Below are 18,578 nucleotides of genomic sequence, written 5' to 3'. Positions count from 1 at the left end.
TACCACTTGAGCCACAGCGCCACTTCCGGCTTTTTTCTTTTTACTTATGTGGTGCTGAGGAATCGAACCCAGGGCCTCATGCATGCAAGGCAAGCACTCTACCACTGAGCCACCTTCCCAGTCCCAACAAACAATTTTTATAAAGGCAGGAATGAGACAAGAGGGCATACTCTCTCCATTTTTACTCAATATAGTGCTTGTATTATTGGCCATAGCAATAATGTAAGAGAAATACATAAAAAACCCACAGAAAGAAAGTCAAATTATCCTTATTTGCAGATGGTATCACCCTACTTAAAAGATGTTAAAGATGCCTTATGTCTTAAACATACTTTTGGGGAAGAAAAACCCAGAATATAAAATCAACATAAAAACAGTAGTTATTTTTATATGCCAATAATGAACAGGCTGAAAAAAAATCAGGAAAGCAATCCCATTCACAATAAGCATCAAAAAGCTAACAAAAGAGGTGAATGATTTCTGCCATGAAAACTGTAAAACCTTGGGGAAAGACACTAGAATTTAGAAAGAGCTTTCATTTTTGTGCATAAGCAGAATACATGTCCTAAAAATGGCTATATAACCAACAGCAATCTTACCAATTAAATGTAATCCCATCAAAATTCCAATCTTAGTTTTCATAGGCATAGATAACTAACTAGATATCCACATGTAGAATACTAAAATTATTTTCTCTCTATACAAAAGTTAATTCAAATAAGATTAAAAATCTTAAAATAATAAGTAAAGCATTGTAAGTACTAGAAGAAAAGATAGGGGAAACCCTTAAAGACATGGGCATAGGCAATGATTTTCTGAATAAGACCTCCATAACTCAGACAATAAGCAAGGATTGACAAAAGTGATTATATCAGATTAAAAAACTTCTGCACAACAAAGAAAACAACTACCAGAATCAATGGGGAGCCTAAAGAATAGGTTAGGTAATTAATTGAAAATCTGTAAGTAACTCATGAATTATGTTTTTTATTTTGAAATTTCATTATCCAATTCTTTTTAAATATAAAAGTTGAATTTTGGGGCTGGGAAAGTGGCTCAGTGGTAGAATGCTTGCCTTGTATTTATGAGGTCCTGGATTCGATTCCACAGCACCACATAAGCAAAAAAAAAGCCAGAAGTGGTGCTGTGGCTCAAGTGGTAGAGCGCTAGCCTTAAGTAAAAGAGCTGAAGGACAGGGCCCAGGCCCAAGTTCAGGCCCCACAACTGACCGTAAAAAAGAAAATTTAATTTGTCTGACTTCTACTTTTATTCTGTTTGCTGTAGAACTTTAGCTTCTTTCTTTATTCATTGTTTGTATTCTTCCTTGTCAATTGAGATATGATTTAAGGTTAACTATTTTCTTCAAAATCATAGTTTAAGTATATATATTTGACTTCTTTACCTAATGATTTATTTATTTATTTATTTTGGTAGTGCTGGGCTTTAACTCAGGGCCTGGGCACTGTCCTTGAGCCTCTTTGTGCTCAAGGCTAATGCTCTACAACTTGAGCCACATTGCCACTTCCAACCTTTTCTGAGTAGTTTATTGGAGGTAAGAGTCTCTCAGACTTTATAATATTCCTTTATAATTTGGGTGGGGGAGAGTTCTCTGTGGCCACACTTCGTTGTTGTTGTTGTTTGATGTTTTTGTTAGTCATGGGGCTTGAACTCTGGGCCTGGGAGCTTTCCCTCAGCTCTTCAGCTCAAGGCTAGTTCTCAACCACTTGAGCCACTTCCAGTTTTCTGGTGGTTTATTGGAGATAAAGAGTTGCACGAACTTTCCAGCCCCTGGCTGGCTTTGAACAACAATCCTGAGATCTCAGCCCCTGAGTATCTAGGATTACAGGTGTGAGCCACTGGCATCCAGCTGTAGCCACACATTTTTACTACTGATGTAAACTATGTAATTTGATTTCAGAATTGAAAGTAAAATAGAGCTATTTTATTAGTTATGTATGTCTCTTGAGTCCTTAAATTTTTAAACTTGATCAGGCATAGAATGATAGCTAATGAAAGTCTCAAAATCACAACACAATAATTTTTTATTTATTTATTTTTGCAGCACCGAGTTTGAATTCAGGGCTTTTTACTCACTGAGCAAGAACTTTACAACTCAATCCATTCATCTAGCTCTTATTCTGCTTTTGTTATTTTTGAAATAAGGTCTTGCATTTTTTACCTGGGCTGACCAAGATCCCAATCCTCCTATTTTACGCTTCTTGCCATTGTTAAGATGGTAAACAATCATCACCATAACTAGCTTTTTTGTGGGTTTTGTTTTTCTGTTGAGATAGGGGTCTCACACACATATTTTTGTCCAGGCTAGCATGGAATCATTATTGTTCTTGAACTCTGCCTCTGAAGCAGCTAATATTACTACCATATAGACCATATCTAATTCTTATTTTTGTGCATCTTATACTATTTATTTGCTTTATGATTATTAGTAATAGAGTATTTGTTGTATTTATATTCATGACTACTAAATTCTGTTGCAAGTTTCATCCTTTTTCTATCTAACTTGCTTACAACTTTACTATCTGCTTTTTTTCTCAATTGTAATACTAAAGTTGGGAGCCTTGTTTTTCTCCCTGGTTTGATTTATCTCATATGTATTTTCACATATTGTAATTTTTAACATTATGTAGTAAAGTATGTAATTGTTTTTGCTTTGTAATTTTAAAAGACTTTTAGTTTTAATAGGCAAATTTATTAATACATTTTTAGTATGAAAATAATATTTGATGTTAGGTGCACAAAATATTTTATGTCATTATCTTTGTTGTAATTCTTTGTTCTTTTGTAAGTTCTACATTTTCTTCCTTTATGTCTTCTTGATTCTTATAATTTGAAAGGTTTTCATGTCTGTTCTGCAGGATTGTCATTATACAATGTACTTAATTCTCCATTCTTTAGACAAACCATTCAATCCCTCCTTTGAACAATGACAGACTGCATTGTGTTTCCTGCACCCTTCTTGTGACACCATCCAATTTTTGTATGATCACATGTTTTGTCCTAATATTTGCCTTTATGTCTTTAAATATGTCTCATCAATTGTGGCTCAATGTGAAGATCTAAATAATTTGCAGCCACCTGGGGTTAAAGTTGTTCCTGAGAGCTTAGGTTTCAATCCAAAGCCCTCTCACCCCTTTCTGAATAGGCTCCTTTGACTTTGAGAAAGCCCTGGGGCAGAAAAGGCAAGAACTGGCACCTCCATCAGCACAGGATACAGAAGTGGATGCAGGGATGTGATGTGAACACCAAGACCCTGTGGTCCAGTGAGCACTGTGCAGCAAGGGTTAACTCATGCATTCTCAGGCGGGCTTTGATATCATGCCTGAGCCTCAGGTTGCATCACCTCTATGACACCTACAACCGTGGGAAAGTCTATGATCATTCACACAGTCTATCTTTTGGCTTATCTTGCCATTGTGTCCTGGGCAACAGCAACACTTGGGGCTGTTCTTATTCCCATGAGAGTAAACACAGCCGTGTGACTTGTCAAAAGTGTATATAAGAACACTTGCCTGACCAAACTTCTCCCGCAGACAAGATAAGAGGCACTAAGGAACATAGGTTTTTTAAAAAAAATCATATGTTGGGTTGTCAAGATAGATAGTCTATCATAAATAAATAGGGTTCTCTGAGATTTTTCCTGGCCTAAAATATACAAAAGGTCACATATCAACTCCATATATTTCTTAGATATGTGTTTTTCAGTGAAGCAGGTATTAAGCACTATGTTTTTAGGGCTTTTATCTTGATGAAGCTTGCCTTTTCCCATACTGTCAATGTGACCTTGGGCAGGTTATTGAAACTTTATGTAACACAGTTTATATGCTAGTGGCTATTTCCTACTGCTGACAAGTAGAATAAAAAATATCTATGCATAAAAAATCTATGCAAAGTATTGTAGAACTGTTCTTAATCTGTAGTTAATGCTGTGCATTCTCATTATATTCCTCTATATTCCGCACAATGGATATAAGGCTCCTTCTTAGGTGTCCTTTTCTAAAATTTACCCAACAACTAATATATAACATCCATTTTACCTACTGGGCTGTCTATACATGAACACAGGGACTTTTTTTATCTAAGCCAAAACCATTAACAGCTAAACAGGGTAAAGCATGGCATGGTCTAACAAATACTTTCTTGTGTGGATAGATAGATGAAAACATTAATTTTATTTTAAGTAAAGCATATATTTTGAACTAAAGAAGTATTAATTTCTCTTATAAACTTTACTAAATTATCCAGACTGTGGGATCACTCAGAAAAACAAAACAAAACAACAACAACAAAAAAATCGAGAACAATCTCAGATCTGTATCTTAGTCCCTCTACTCCTACCCATTTGTTTTACCCTGAAAAAGTTATTAATTCTTGTCCTGTGTGGATAAAGATGGGTTAAACTCTGAATTCTTTAATGTAGATAGCACTTTAGATAGTAGATAAGTACTTTTTTGGCAATCTGCCACTATTTAAAATTGTCTGCTCCTAAAGCTAGAACTGATAAGCCTCAAACTGAGTGCAGAGACCTGACTTAGAGTACTGATTTTCAAGCAATCTGAGCTAAGTCAGAAGTGAGGGCACTGCTCTGGGGCAGCATATGGTTCTTTAACAGGGAATGGGGATTCTTTCCTGGTATAAGGAGACACTTTGCATTCAACTGACAAGCTAAGGATAGTACCCACTGATCGGCATGTCTGATACAAAACTATAAAGAAGAACTAACATTTAGTGAGTCTGTGAGGTGCACCATCTCATTTAATCCTCACAACTACTGATTGAATCCTATAATCACACCTCTTTTAGATGGGAGGCAACTGAGATGAGAGGTAAAGTTATTTTTTCAAGGTCTAACTAGAAAGAAACAGCTGATCTTTGACCGTTCTTCCCTGCTGACAGCATCAGCTCATCAAGGTCTCAATTACACAACCTCAGCTTCATCCCTTGTATTTCCCATATGCGGGTCAGGCCTCACATTCCAGGGAATCCTTCCTCTGTGTATTGTGTGTCTGCTGTCTCAACAGTCCTACTACAGCTCTACCCACCACTACTGATTTTCCTCTCCATCTGTTCACATGAGGCTCTTTACTTTGTTCTCTCCTGGGGTTAGCCCAGGGAGAAAGTCCTGCATAGAAAGTATGTGTCGATTGTTTTGGTGAGCATGTAGAATCCAATGTATGACGTGTATTCCTCTATACTTGGTTTGTTGGTTTTTTATCCTGAAGTCTCCAAACTTTGTTTTTATTTCTTCAATTGCCTTTGTGATCTGCCCCATCCTCTCATAAGTCACACAACATTTTCCCTATCACCAAAATCACATGTTTAAGCCTTTCCCTGTCATTTCTGTTCAGTGAGTCATGCATATGTTTCTGACCTCTTTGTTGAGCTCAAGACTATCATTTCTAACACCCAGTTGGAGATCTAATAATGGCTTGTTGAGGTTTGACTGTGGTCTTTTTGAGATGTTTGCTTACTACCCATCTGAGAAATTTCAATTCATCTTGGCATTATTTATCTCTAGGTGGATGCCACGCTTCTGTTTCAAAATCAGCAAGCCCAGACTTGATTTGATTCCCTAGCTTGATGAGTGTTATCAGTTAGTCACCCAAACTAAAAACTTCAGAATTGCTGTGTCCTGTCCCTCATTCTGAAACACCCACATCTCTTAGGTCACCAAATATTATGGATTCTTTTGAACCATATCTGATCTCCTTTTATTGTTCCTTTGTTAAGCTCCCTCGTAATCTAATAAACTTTTGCTTGACCCCTAATTTAATCATATTAACCCTCATTCATCCACATTTCTCTACGAGTTCATTGACATTGAATCTCTGAATCGTAGATCTTATACCTTGCTCGTTGCTTTCCCCCAAAGCTTCTGTTGTCACTAGCTTTTCTACAGATTAAAAAATCCATAGTGAGCATTTTAGGCATTTCAGAGAAGCAGTTTAATCTACTTTTCTCTCTAGTCCTAACCAGTAGTTTGCTAACCTAGAGCTGTGCCCAACTAATTTGACACAAGCCAAAAGCTCCCACTTTCCCTTCTTCTTTCTCGCTCTCCTTTTCTCCCTTGCACTCAATCCAAACCCAACCTCATCTTCTAAGACACAACCTCTTCCTGGCAGAGTCATATGCTCGCTCATTTATTTTTCACATTATTTTTAGTTGAAATCATATCATAATTTATCTTTCTACTATCATGCAAGCTTTTTGAGCAGAGACTTTCTCATAATCATTTTTATAATTATATTACCCAAATAATTCAATATAAATTCCAAATCAATTCCTCTAAATATTTTATCTCTTAGATTTATATGTCTATTGATATGGTGCCTATATATAAAATATATATATTTAAATCATACTTGAGAATTGATTTCTTGTTTATACAATGATAGCACTATTTTCAAAATAGAAAAATGGCAATACAGAGAATATACTTGGTATAAATCAACTGTGAAAGAATTCAGAATGCAATTATGTCATATAGACATAATTGCGCATCTACAGTTCTACTTTTTCTTTTTGAGCCTTGGATTAATGAAGAAAAAATCATCAGCCATGTTAACAATTTAGATTTAATTTAACTGAAATTAAAGAAAAGATTAAATTTAGTTCCTAATCCCCATGAAAGCCATTTTAAGTGATCAGCAGCCACATGTGGTAAATGACTGTGTGGGTAGACTGCATGGATATGGACATTTCTGCATCACAAAAAGTTCTTTCCACAACATTATTTAAGTTCTTACACCACATAATTGATTGTTCACTCTGTATTAAAGGAAGTTTCTGCTCTTTTTTTTTCTTTTTGGTGATTTGGTTCTTTATTCCATTTGCTTCTGAGCTGTGGACTGTGTCAGAATGAATAAGTAGCATGTGATTTTCCAAATACCTTCCATAAACTGACTGTCTTCCATGCTTGAGAATTTCTTTCAGTCGGCTTCTTCTTAGCTGAGATCAAGCAAAACTGACTCACTTGCTTGCAATACTTTCCTTAAGAAATTAAATAGTAAAGTATGTACTTTGGTGCAAATCCATGACACAATTATGGCTCTGTGGCTCCCACTTCAGTTATTCTAGCTTAGTTAGCAGCATAAACATGTAAAAGTCAAATGCAAGTAACAGCAAAGCTACAAAAGGACAATTTTGTCACTTAAAAAGGATGAGAAGCAGAAGAAGAACACATATTTCTTCACTTATGCTTTTCAATTCATACACACACACACACACACACACACTGTCTTATTGAAAATGATGGCATTCCAATTCTGGTAATAGTCACAAAGTAATGTTGTAAGATCTGTATTTAATATATAGAGAACCAACCTTGTTTTCAGAACAACAATCCTTTTATCTCTGTAGTTAACTGGAAGTTCTATATGTATTATTGCACATACTTTGTTTGAAAAGTCACGTATATATACATTAATCTCTTACTATGCTCTGTCTATTTAATCTAGGTGAATGCATTCTACTTTCCAGCCTTGTGTACAGATTAGTGCTCAGCTGATATGGAAGGGTTGGTAGAGCAAATCCATTCCTCAAATCTTCAATTGTCTTTCTTTCCATATTTCCAGCCTTTCCCATACACCATCACTAGCTCTCTACATTACAGTAAAGAGTCCTAGAATCTTTATTAATCATCTCTTTCTAGTACTTCTCTGCTATGCCAAATATTCTCCCTCTCACAAGCCATTCACCTCACACTTGCTGTTCACTGAGATAGTCAGGGGCTATGAGCAAATCTAAGTTGCCCTGGACTCCCATGGCATCTTGCCTGACTCTGGCCAAAGTGTAATTGGATGAGACTTTCATAATCACTGTGCTTCCAAGCAGGGAAGGAGAAATTGAAGGTAGTTTATCATCTTCCTGTATCCTACATTAAAACACATCACTTTCCTAAACTCCAAAAAGCTTAACTGGAAAGGTGGGGGCTTCAAATCTAGTCTGGGGCAAATGCAGGTTGTTTATACAAGATTTTGCCTTTGTAGCAAAGTCTGATCAAAGTGAAGTTTTAAACTGATTACAGTTTTTGAAGACTCAAAGATTTAAAGACCCACTACCACTCTGATAATGGTATTTAGGTGAGTCAGGTGTTACTTAGAAGGTAAGCACAGATTTCTGAAGCTTCAAGGAGGATATTCTTAGCTGCCTCCTCTACTGTCACAGGATCACCCTTTGATGACTGGTCTCAAACTCAGAATAATCTTGAAGATAAGAATATATCATTTAGCTTTTAGATCAGTCTAAAAACTATGGAAAATTTGCCATGTTTTCCACTAAAGAGGAAAGTATTACAATCTGCTTAGTCTCCCACCAGACTTTTTATGACATATGGAATAACTAAGTTCTCTTCTTCATAGACCCCAGTTTTCATTAACTAAAATCCTTAATCTTTATATAAGAAAGATTGATACATAACAGTAAAGTGGTTAAATTATTAGCATCACTTTTGTTTGGTTAATAGTGTAAGAGGGACTTTTAGGACTACATTTATTTTCAATCTTCTTTATCAACAGAATCTGTTGATGGACAAAATGACTTCACAACCCATTTATGGACAAATTGACTTCACAAGTTGTTCTCCAAAAACATAGATCCAAAATAAATAATAAATAAAGCATAAAAGAGGAAAATCAATGAAAATGCCAGCATAAAGATAGAGCTATGGCATCGGGAAACGTGAGGAAGGATATGTATCATAGAGAAAATTTTTTCCCCAAACTTCCTTTTAAAAGGGTACTATTGATCAGTGTTTGAACCAAAGCAAATGGTTTTGTCTAAGCCTCCCTTATGTTTTTAAAAGTCATCTGATTTTTTTTATTTTTTCCTTAGGCTTCTGCGATAGTCTCTCTGAGACATAAATAATACACTCACCTGTTTGCCATGTCTTCATAGGCTAATGCTTTCTGAGATTAGCTCTGTTTGCTTTGCTTTCTTTGTGTGTTTGTGATTACCTTCATCCCTTGAAGTTAAGAGCTTAATTTAATAAAGTGAAAACATATTAGAAATACAATAAAGGATTGAAAATGAAAAAGAAAATCTAAATTTCAGCCAAAAAAACCCATATAGATTATGTAGTTTCATTATATCCAATGTCTAGTCAGTTTGCTGCCAATTTAAGGTGTCATTTTATAATGTACCATTTTATCAAAGAAGACACTCTGTCTTTGTGGACAGAGTGTTCCCTGTGTACAGGGAAGCTGGTCATGCTGCTGATGTAAAGTAAGCATCAGATGACTTTGATTCTGACTCATCTGTTTAATATCCAAACTGACATCACTAAAGCTCTGGCTATGTCCTGTATAGAGCATAGTGGAAGCTGAATGCCTGATGGGAAGTACTGTGACAGGCAACCAAAGAATCGACATAGGGAGCATATACTTCAGACTATTAAATGATTGTGAGTAGCAGATAAGCATTCAGGTTTTGTTAAGAGTCCATTTTCCTTTTAAGCAACATGGATGCCAATAGTGGTGGTCAAGGTCACATTTATGCACATTTGGCATCTGTCTTAAACTACAGGTTATAAATGTCCCAGACAATGCATGCTTAAAATTGACAGTTACATGGAATTTGGAGAAGGAGAATAATGATTGTGCAACTAGATTACAGGGGCCAGCTGCATTCCAAAGACTTTACATTTTCTCAGCATCTGGAATAGGTTAAAGCATATAGAAAACAGGATTGGATGTTGACAAAGGCAGAATAATATACATTGAGTTCAAAGATAACACAAATAAACCCATATAACAAGTGACAGTGTACATGAAGTGATGTATTTAGCAGGAATGATCAGAGGCAGTTCTGCACATCCCTTTGAGTGTCTAGACATTTAGGTGGGTGGAAATTCACAAAATTCCAAACCCTTGTTTTTGACACTGATTGAATCTATCTACAATAACTCAGACTGCTTTAAGCAAAATAATTCTGTCTTTCTTCCCTTTTTCCTCCATTGGTGTAGAAATTTCAGAGTTCATAGTTTGGGTCAGGTGAAGCATAGACAGTATTTGAGTCCTATATGAAACACAGAAGGAGTCCCATCATCCTGAACCTTAATTAAGCATTTACCTTGAGACCAGAAGCTCTGCTTTCCAAGAGTTATCAGCCTTCTGGTGTCTGTCAAACCTTCTATAGAAAGAATCTGACCTCTATCATCAAAGGCTGGCAGTCCTTAACAAGGAGTATATGTGAAGATGGAGGCTTCTATTAAATCCCTGGATTGTTTTTTACCTCTTTGCAAGGATCTAAAACTAACTTCTAGTAAGAGAAAGAATCAAGATGTCTTTGCCTTCTTCTTTCCTTACTATATTTTTGTGCCATTGGTTAAGATTGATTGTAGATGAGTTGCATTTTGAGTTAGATTAAAGCCATCTTCACTAGGGTTATTTTTTCTAAAAGTTAAAAACTAAATTTGCATTTGAAAAGGGAAATGATTGTAGTTATATGTGTGCAAGTTTTGAAGAAAGCAAAAGAGCTCATTATTTAGAATAGATAATAAATACAATAGATTTGGAATAAAATAAGATGAAATTTCAAAATCATGAGATTTTTTAAATCTACCTGCTGCCACATGGTGTCCACTGAGAAGCAGGCAAGATGAAGACTTCAGAAGCAAAATCCTGCCATACCCAATATCCATATAACTTATGCATTGAAATTTTTCCCCAGTGTCAGTGTAGGACTTTTGTTAGAAGGAAGTGACTTCTTAGGGTCAACTCTGAAAGGTTATAGATGTACTTAAACATGTAACTCTGTGTGTGTGTGTGTGTGTGTGTGTGTGTGTATGTGTGTATACAAGGCCTTGTACTTTGCAGGCAAATATTCTATCTCTGGAAATAGAAAACACACCCTATATGCAGAGTCGGGATGCCTAGGATCAAACCTGACTCTGCCTTTGCATTATTGGGTGACCTTTATTGTGTGGGGTTTTCAGAAATACAGAACAAATAGAATGCCTATTCACATAGAGAGCAATAGAGGTTTACTTTAATGCATTCACTCACACAGTTGTGGAGACTTGATAAGTCCAAATCTGAGGAGAGGCTGAATACTGGAGACTGTTTAAACTTCAAAGGCAATTTGCTAGCAAACCAAGGAGAACTGACATTACAAACAAAGGCCAAACACCTTCCTTCTGCAGGCAGAAGGCCCTGTCATTCTGGGAGGTCAACATTTGTTCTTCAGGCCTTCAACAGATTGAATGACACTCACCAAATTATGGAGGGCCATCTGCTTTCCTCAAAGTCCATCAGTTAAAATGCAAACCTTGTCTCAAACCACCCTACCAAAACATACCATATGTTTGACCACTGTGGTCTAAGCAAGTTGGTATATAAAATGACCATCCCAATGACTGCAAGAGGGCAACTGATACATACTTCATACATACTACATGGGTTGGGTGTGAAGATTAATTAACTTCACTTTTATATAAAATGCTTAGAAACCCTAAGTACTAAGCAGTGGCGCTAAGCACTTGGTACCTAGTAAGCACTTTATTGAACTGGAACAGCAAAGGAACTTTCATGATGGCAACTCTACTGTGAGATTTAGATAGATAAAATGATTTGGCCCAAAAGACAGAGTCAGTATCAAGAAATTTGAATTCTAATGTCCTAAATACCAATGCAATGGCTCCCATGGGAGACTCGGCCAACTCCTTGACTAGGGAGAATCAACAGCAGTGTATCTGGAGAGATGGGCTATAATTGAAGTCCCTGGTTTTGAAATGTGCTCAGTAACTCTTACTTTTCATTGCTGCTCTCCATTAAGTCATGCTATTTACTCCAGACACATTGAGCTCATACTGATACCTGAGACCTGCTAGAAGCTCAGCCTTTAAGGTTCATAAGGAGTCAAGGTAAAACTAATTGAAAAATCTCTTAGTGATCCAGCTGTTTTGTTCTTCCCTGTTCCCTCCCTTAAAAAAAATAAAAACAGTAGCTCTGCATTCCATTCCAAACCCGCTGAGAGAGCTGTTTCTGCTGTCTTTTCTTCCATCTGTGCAGAGTTATTCAATCTATCAGTCCAGATTACTGTTTCTCAGGGTGAGTTCTGCCAAGATCACCTGAGGTTTAGTTATTTGGAGAATTTGGTGAAAAAAATAGATAACTGATGAGCACTACAGAGTGAGTGAATTTTAATTTCTAGGCATGATATTTAGGAAAATGAACTATTTGAGGTTTTTTTAACTGTATTTTTTTGTCTTTTCTTTTTTGGTACTGAGGATGAAAACCAGAATGTTGCATTTGCTAGGCAAGGGCTTTGCCACTGAGCTACATTCCTGCTCAAATGTGCTATTTTTAAGTCCTTTGTGTTACTTTATGCCACAGAATCACTGCCTTAGATTATCTTAGCTAATACACACTGATGACAGAGTCATAAAGCTGCAATAATATATATATACATTAATAATTAATATGATATATATTAGATATATATAATATACATTAAAGTTTCAAGGTAGATCAACTCTACTTACTCAATTGTGTTGTTTTATACATTCCTTCTAGGTAAACACAGTTTGTTTTTTTCTGCAATAACAAAGGGTAACTGTGTTTACTATTTCCTCACTTGAGCTTCTGGGCTGGTAATTACTGTGAGCTTTGCCTTATAGAAACTCCAGAAAAGTCACTGCTGGATTTTACTTCTTATTTAAAATTTTAAATTATCTTTAAATAATTTCATAAAGGGGTTTCAATTCAATATGTCCATTGATGACTAGAGTACCTCTTGATCAGTGTTACTCTTCCATCCTTCTCCTCCATTTCTATCCCAACACCCAACACTACAGGTTTCTAGTATACATTTAATGATGGTAATTATTGTTCATAATTTATTACATTTAGTGACCATTTTTGAATAACCTAGTGTAATGGTTTCCATTTTCAAAACATATTAAATCCCAACTATATTCTGGACTGAAGTCATTGACATATTAGGCATGGTAAAATGAATATATTTTTAAAGGAATAATAATGCTATGTAGAAAGACACAGGTAAATGTTGGGATTGGTGATATAAATGGGCATCAAGTAAGTATCCAGAAAGTGTACATTTCTACTGCCATTGATTCTCAACTCCTGCCTGACAAGTTATCACTAAAAATATGAAGCTTAAAAAAATTAACATTCAGGCAATGTTTGATATATGGACTAGATGTGTCTGCATTGATTTATTTTTCCCTTTCATGCATTTTATTGTTATTATGCAGGTGATGTACAGAGGGGTTACAGTTACATAAGTCAGATAAAGAGTACATTTCTTTGTGAATAATGTCTCTCCCTTTGCTCTCTCCCAGTTTTTCCCTCCTGTTCCCATCCACAAGTTGTAGCGTTCATTTTTACCATAGTGTCTAGTGAGTAGCACTGCTGCATTTGTTCACCCTTTGTCCCACCATTTCGGTGCCCCCTTACCCTCCCAAAGACAGATAAGCGAGCAAACTAAATAAAAGGAAAAGAAAACAACAACAACAAAGAAATAAATCCCCTTGTTTCCATTTCCTGAAGTTAATTATGATAAATATTATTTTATATGATCAGATGCTTCCTCATTTGTGGTAGCTACAATGTGCCTATAAATCTACAAGTAAACACAGTAGATGGTTAAAAATATACTGGGACATGATAAAATTATACAGTACACTAGGCATTCACACAGAATGAGACCAAAAGAGGATATTCTTAGAAGAGAAACACAAAGGCTTAATACCTATGTGCATCAATTTATTTAATCTTCCAAAAATACTATAAAGTTAATAATTTTATTTATGTCCATTTTTCAAAGGAGGAAGTGTTCTTTTGAGAGGTCATGACTCTTGCCCATATATTTTGTCAGGGCAAGAATGTGAGGGTTTGAGTATGGGCTGACTTGACTGCTTCTTAGTTGGCCAGCTCCTCTTTTTTTTCTCTTCTGTATGTCATTATTATCTGGCACCTGACAAAGGGAAAATGGGTTTGAGCTTTGAGAGCTGGATCATTCTAATAGTATTTTTACCATGCCATTCTCTAAAATTAAAAGCCCCCTGATGTTGTTTCATTGTAGAGGAGTATGGCAGCCCGAGGCCCAGCTGGTCTAGCTTTAGACAGGTTCCATCGCCAGTTAAATATGGACAGTATGCAAGACATTTAATTTCTGTGGACTCCATTGAATCCACTGGTTCTATGTAAACCCAGAACACTGGAATTTCATCTTATCAAGTTCATGGTATTTTATATATTCTGTGATTTTGTATATTTTGACCAAACTATACAAACTTAATTTTTCAGGATTATCTAGTTATAAGGAATAAAAATCCACTCTAGGTTGAATAAGTAAAGGAAAATTCTTGTAAGTAAATTATGGATCTTATAGTAATCACAAAATCTAGAGTTATTTTTTGCTGTTGTTGTTGGGGGCAGTGGGGGGAGGGAGAGGGTACTGGGCACTGTCCCTGAGCTCTTCAGCTCAAGGCTAGCCCTCTACCACTTGGGTCACAGTACCTCTTCTGGTTTTCTGGTGATTGACTGGAGATAAGAGTCTCACGGACTTTCCTGCTTGAGCTGGCTTTGAACCGCTATCCTCAGATCTCAGTCTTCCTTGGTAGCTAGGATTATAGGTGTGAGCCACTGGAAATCTAGACTCCTTAGTATCTGAAAAATCACTTCTTATGTCCTTTGTTTTTCCTGCATGGAGATGAGTGATAACTTTTTTATGTTGGTTTCTGTTCCTCCTTTGTTCATGGCCTGTGAGAACAAACCATAATGTCAGCATTTAGCACTAACTCCCTTTAGCCTTTGTGTATGAGCTCTCTATGTGACCAGGTGACTGGCAATCACATGTCTGATGTTGAACAACATTCTAGACTGAAGAGATGGGATACGGTTGAGGTTTTATATGTGGTTTTGATTGGAAATAGTTCCAATCATTTATGCAGAGATTAAACAACTTTTAAGAATATGAGAAAATGAAAAGGAACTTCTCATGAGTAGACAGAGCCGGCCCTAGAAAAATCCACATTTTTGTTCTCTCTCTTTTTCTCTGTCACTCTCTCTCCCTTCTCTCTCATCCTAATTTTGAACATTTTGATCCTATTATATTCTTATTCGTTTTCAGTTCCTTCATGCTGCCCTGGCCCAAAAATCCACTGCAGTCTCTTGGTTTTCCTGATTTCTTTCTTTCCTCTATTGCTGAAAACTCCATTTCTTTGAAGTGGTTTTTATGAAAGTTTTTAAGAACAGTAAGACAAATCTAATGAAGGCATGCTGGTCTAAAGTTAAAACCAATACATTGTTATTATCCATTGCATAATTATTACATGTCAAATCGAGTCTAAGCTTCACATGTTATTTAATTCCTCACTATAAACTTACAAAATAAACATTGACTTGATTTTCCGTCTGAGAAAATGGAGGTTTTGTAGAGTTGAGTTGTATGAGCTCACACAGGCAGTAAATAGAAAACCTAGGATTAAATTTAGCCTTGCAGGCTGGGGCACTATAGGCAATGGCTACTCTTCTTATTTACTATAGGTAATGGCTACTCTTCTTATTTACTATAGGCAACGGCTACACTTCTTATTTGCTATGGATGGATACAGCTGACTCATCATGACTCATAAGAACCATGACTTTAAAATTTCAGGAATTTTGAGAGCTTGTTGTTAAGCACTGTCACTATGAAAATTTAAGTCACAACAACTTAGAATTAAATCTCAAAAAGCAGAGGTGATAAATACTCAAAACTCATCACTTTCTGTCTTTTAGAATTATATATGCAATTAAATTTGTTTCCAATGTATCTGTCTGGTAAAAATATAGCATAGAGATGTGCTGTTCCCTCTCTTGTCCCAACTGAATTTGGAAATATCATGTGAAACACTTGAAATCAGATATTATGTGAGAATTTGTACCACAGAAATTAACAGCTGCTCATCTAAACACATTCACATTGTTTTAAAAATTATAAAGATGATAAGAAGTCCATTTAAAGGCTAAATGAGGCTGTGGGCTCGCACCTTTTGACTTCTGCTTTTGTTTTGTTTTGCTTTTGTAGAGAAACAAATATCTAACTAAAGAATTTCAAACTCTCCTGCCAGAGCACTTACTTCAGTACAGATAAATAGCACAGGCACACATTTTGCTTCATATAGACTACTTTAGGAACTGCAAATAGCTCATTGTTCAGAACAATCCCCTCCCCTACACTGCCATACCCCAACACTTCAAAAGAAGTGTTATCAAATCAGTCCTAGCCAATGGTATCCTGTGCCATAAAGGCCTATCTAAAATCTTTACAGAGACCATGACTGTCCAGCAAGGTCTTTGCATTGACAATGGTGGTGTTGCCAAAGTCGGTCCAAAAACCTGGCTTGGCTCCTTGACAAGCATGAGTGAGCCACGGAGAGGTGAGCTAGGGATTCACTTTTGCTTCCCAGAATAATGGCACTTTGTATGTATACTTTCTTTGTATCAGCCTTACACTTTGTTTACTTGTAAGTTCCTTTTCTAGGTCAATGGGGAATTGAAGAAAAGAGGGTCTTGCAGCTGGAGAAGATAAATATGTGACAGGACATGTGGGTGGTCATTTAATGCTGCTTTCTGGGCTGAAATGATGTGGTTTCTTATGTTGTCTGTGAAACTAGCAATTATCTTCTCTTTGACTGAGTAGTTATTTTTGGTGAAAAGCTATTAAGTCTTTCTGACTAAGAACATTTTGGGTAGCCTGTGGTTGGTTATCTATGTTTAGATCACTTGTTCTGTGACCTTCAACAAATCCTACAGCCTTTTCTTTTCTCTTTTGTTGGTAATTATATGAGTGATTTGTTAATAACTAGACAATGGAATCAGAAAGTCTTCAATGTTTTTGAACTTCTAAAATATTATTTCAAATATTATGTTCACAATTTAGCAGAGAAAAATACTTTTTCTAATAATAATATATTTATTTATGTACAATGACTCCAACCAACTACTACTCATTGATTGTATATTTTGGACATTATATCATAACCATAGCATATTCAAAATTTACTTTCCCTATGTTTCTATGTTGTAATTATCTGTCTCAATCCAAATCATGGTACATTGTTTGAAGATAAGAGGCTTTGGAGTCTTGCCTTTCTGTAGCTTTTCTCAAGTCCCTTCATTTTACCTTGCCAAGTAGACTTAACTAGTAGTATAATTTATTGATATGTATATTTTTCTGTGTAGTTTTACTCCATTTTTCTAATAAGGAAGATGCTGAAATAATCTTAAGCAATGTTCATCTCCTGTGGAGCCAATGAAAACAGTTTACATGAACAGATAATTATTCTCCCCAATGCAGTGTATAATCAGAGTCAAGTAATGAGCTAGACTATAAATATAAATGGGAATAATCTCTCTTTAATCATCCATTTAACCAATCCTCTGGAAAAATGTCAGCTGTCTATTCACTCTGTAAAACACACTGGCCTTTGTTAAAGCTGTCTGATCACAGATAGCTGGCCACCTTTTAGCACACCTGCACCTTCTGCTTATGCCAGTAGAGAAGTATGCTGCCAAGGGTACGCTTCAAACTGTCAATAGTGCCATTTAGTAAAATGATACAATATACATATGTGAAATATATGGGTCATAAGAGAAATATGAGTAGGTAACATTCAAAGTAAAATTGATTGCTTTTAATGACTTTTAAACATGAATTGCTGAAAAGTTACTAATAAATTATTTCAAGAAAACATAAAAGATTAGTGAGAAAATATGCCAAAAATTTCAGAGGAATTTGCACTCACAATGCTTAAATGGTTCTTTCTGTAACATAACCAAGACTGAGAAATATGGAAGATGCATTGTGGATTCATTACATATAATGAAGATGTTGAGGAATTCCTCTTATCAGACCCTTATACACTGAACAGATAACTATACCAAAAGTTTGATGAGTTAATGTACACTAGTTCTAGTTTTAAATTGCAACATTGCTATGATTTGTCCTTTGATCATTCCTTTGGTTATAGTTGATGAACAAGTCAACTGCTGATCATGTTCTCATCAGATTAGATGAATTCTACCATATTGTGAGCAAAATTAGTCCTGAAGTGAAGAATGTAATCTTCTCACATGAAGAAATGAAGCAACCATCTTCGATGGAAAGTAACCACACAAATGGTGGGAGAGTATGAGAGGAGGGGAAACATGCAGAAAAGTAGAGTGTGAAAGAAAAGTCTAAGAAGGAATTTTTAGGTAACTCTTGGAATAGCTAAGAAACCTGAGTTTAGGTAGTTGGAAACACTGAGCTGTTAATTTTCATTAGGAAACTGCTCAGGGCTGGGAATGTGGCTTAATGGTAGAGTGCTTGTTTAGCATGCATAAAGCCCTGGGTTCAATTCCCCAGTACCACATCAATAGAAAAAGCCAGAAGTGGTGTTGTGGCTCAAATGGTAGAATACTAGCCTTGAGCAAAAGAATCTCAAGACCAGTGCCCAGGTCCTGGGTTCAAGCACCAAGTCTGGCAAAAAAAGGAAGGAAGGAAGAAAGGAAGGAAGGAAGGAAGGAAGGAAGGCAGAAAGGAAGGAAGGAAAGGAGAGAGGGAGGGAGGGA

The sequence above is a fragment of the Dipodomys ordii genome, unplaced genomic scaffold, assembly GCF_000151885.1.
Source record: "Dipodomys ordii isolate 6190 unplaced genomic scaffold, Dord_2.0 Scaffold5, whole genome shotgun sequence".
Taxonomy (NCBI): Eukaryota; Metazoa; Chordata; class Mammalia; order Rodentia; family Heteromyidae; genus Dipodomys; species Dipodomys ordii.
The sequence above is the reverse complement of the archived record's forward strand: the minus strand, read 5'-3'. Positions refer to the sequence as shown.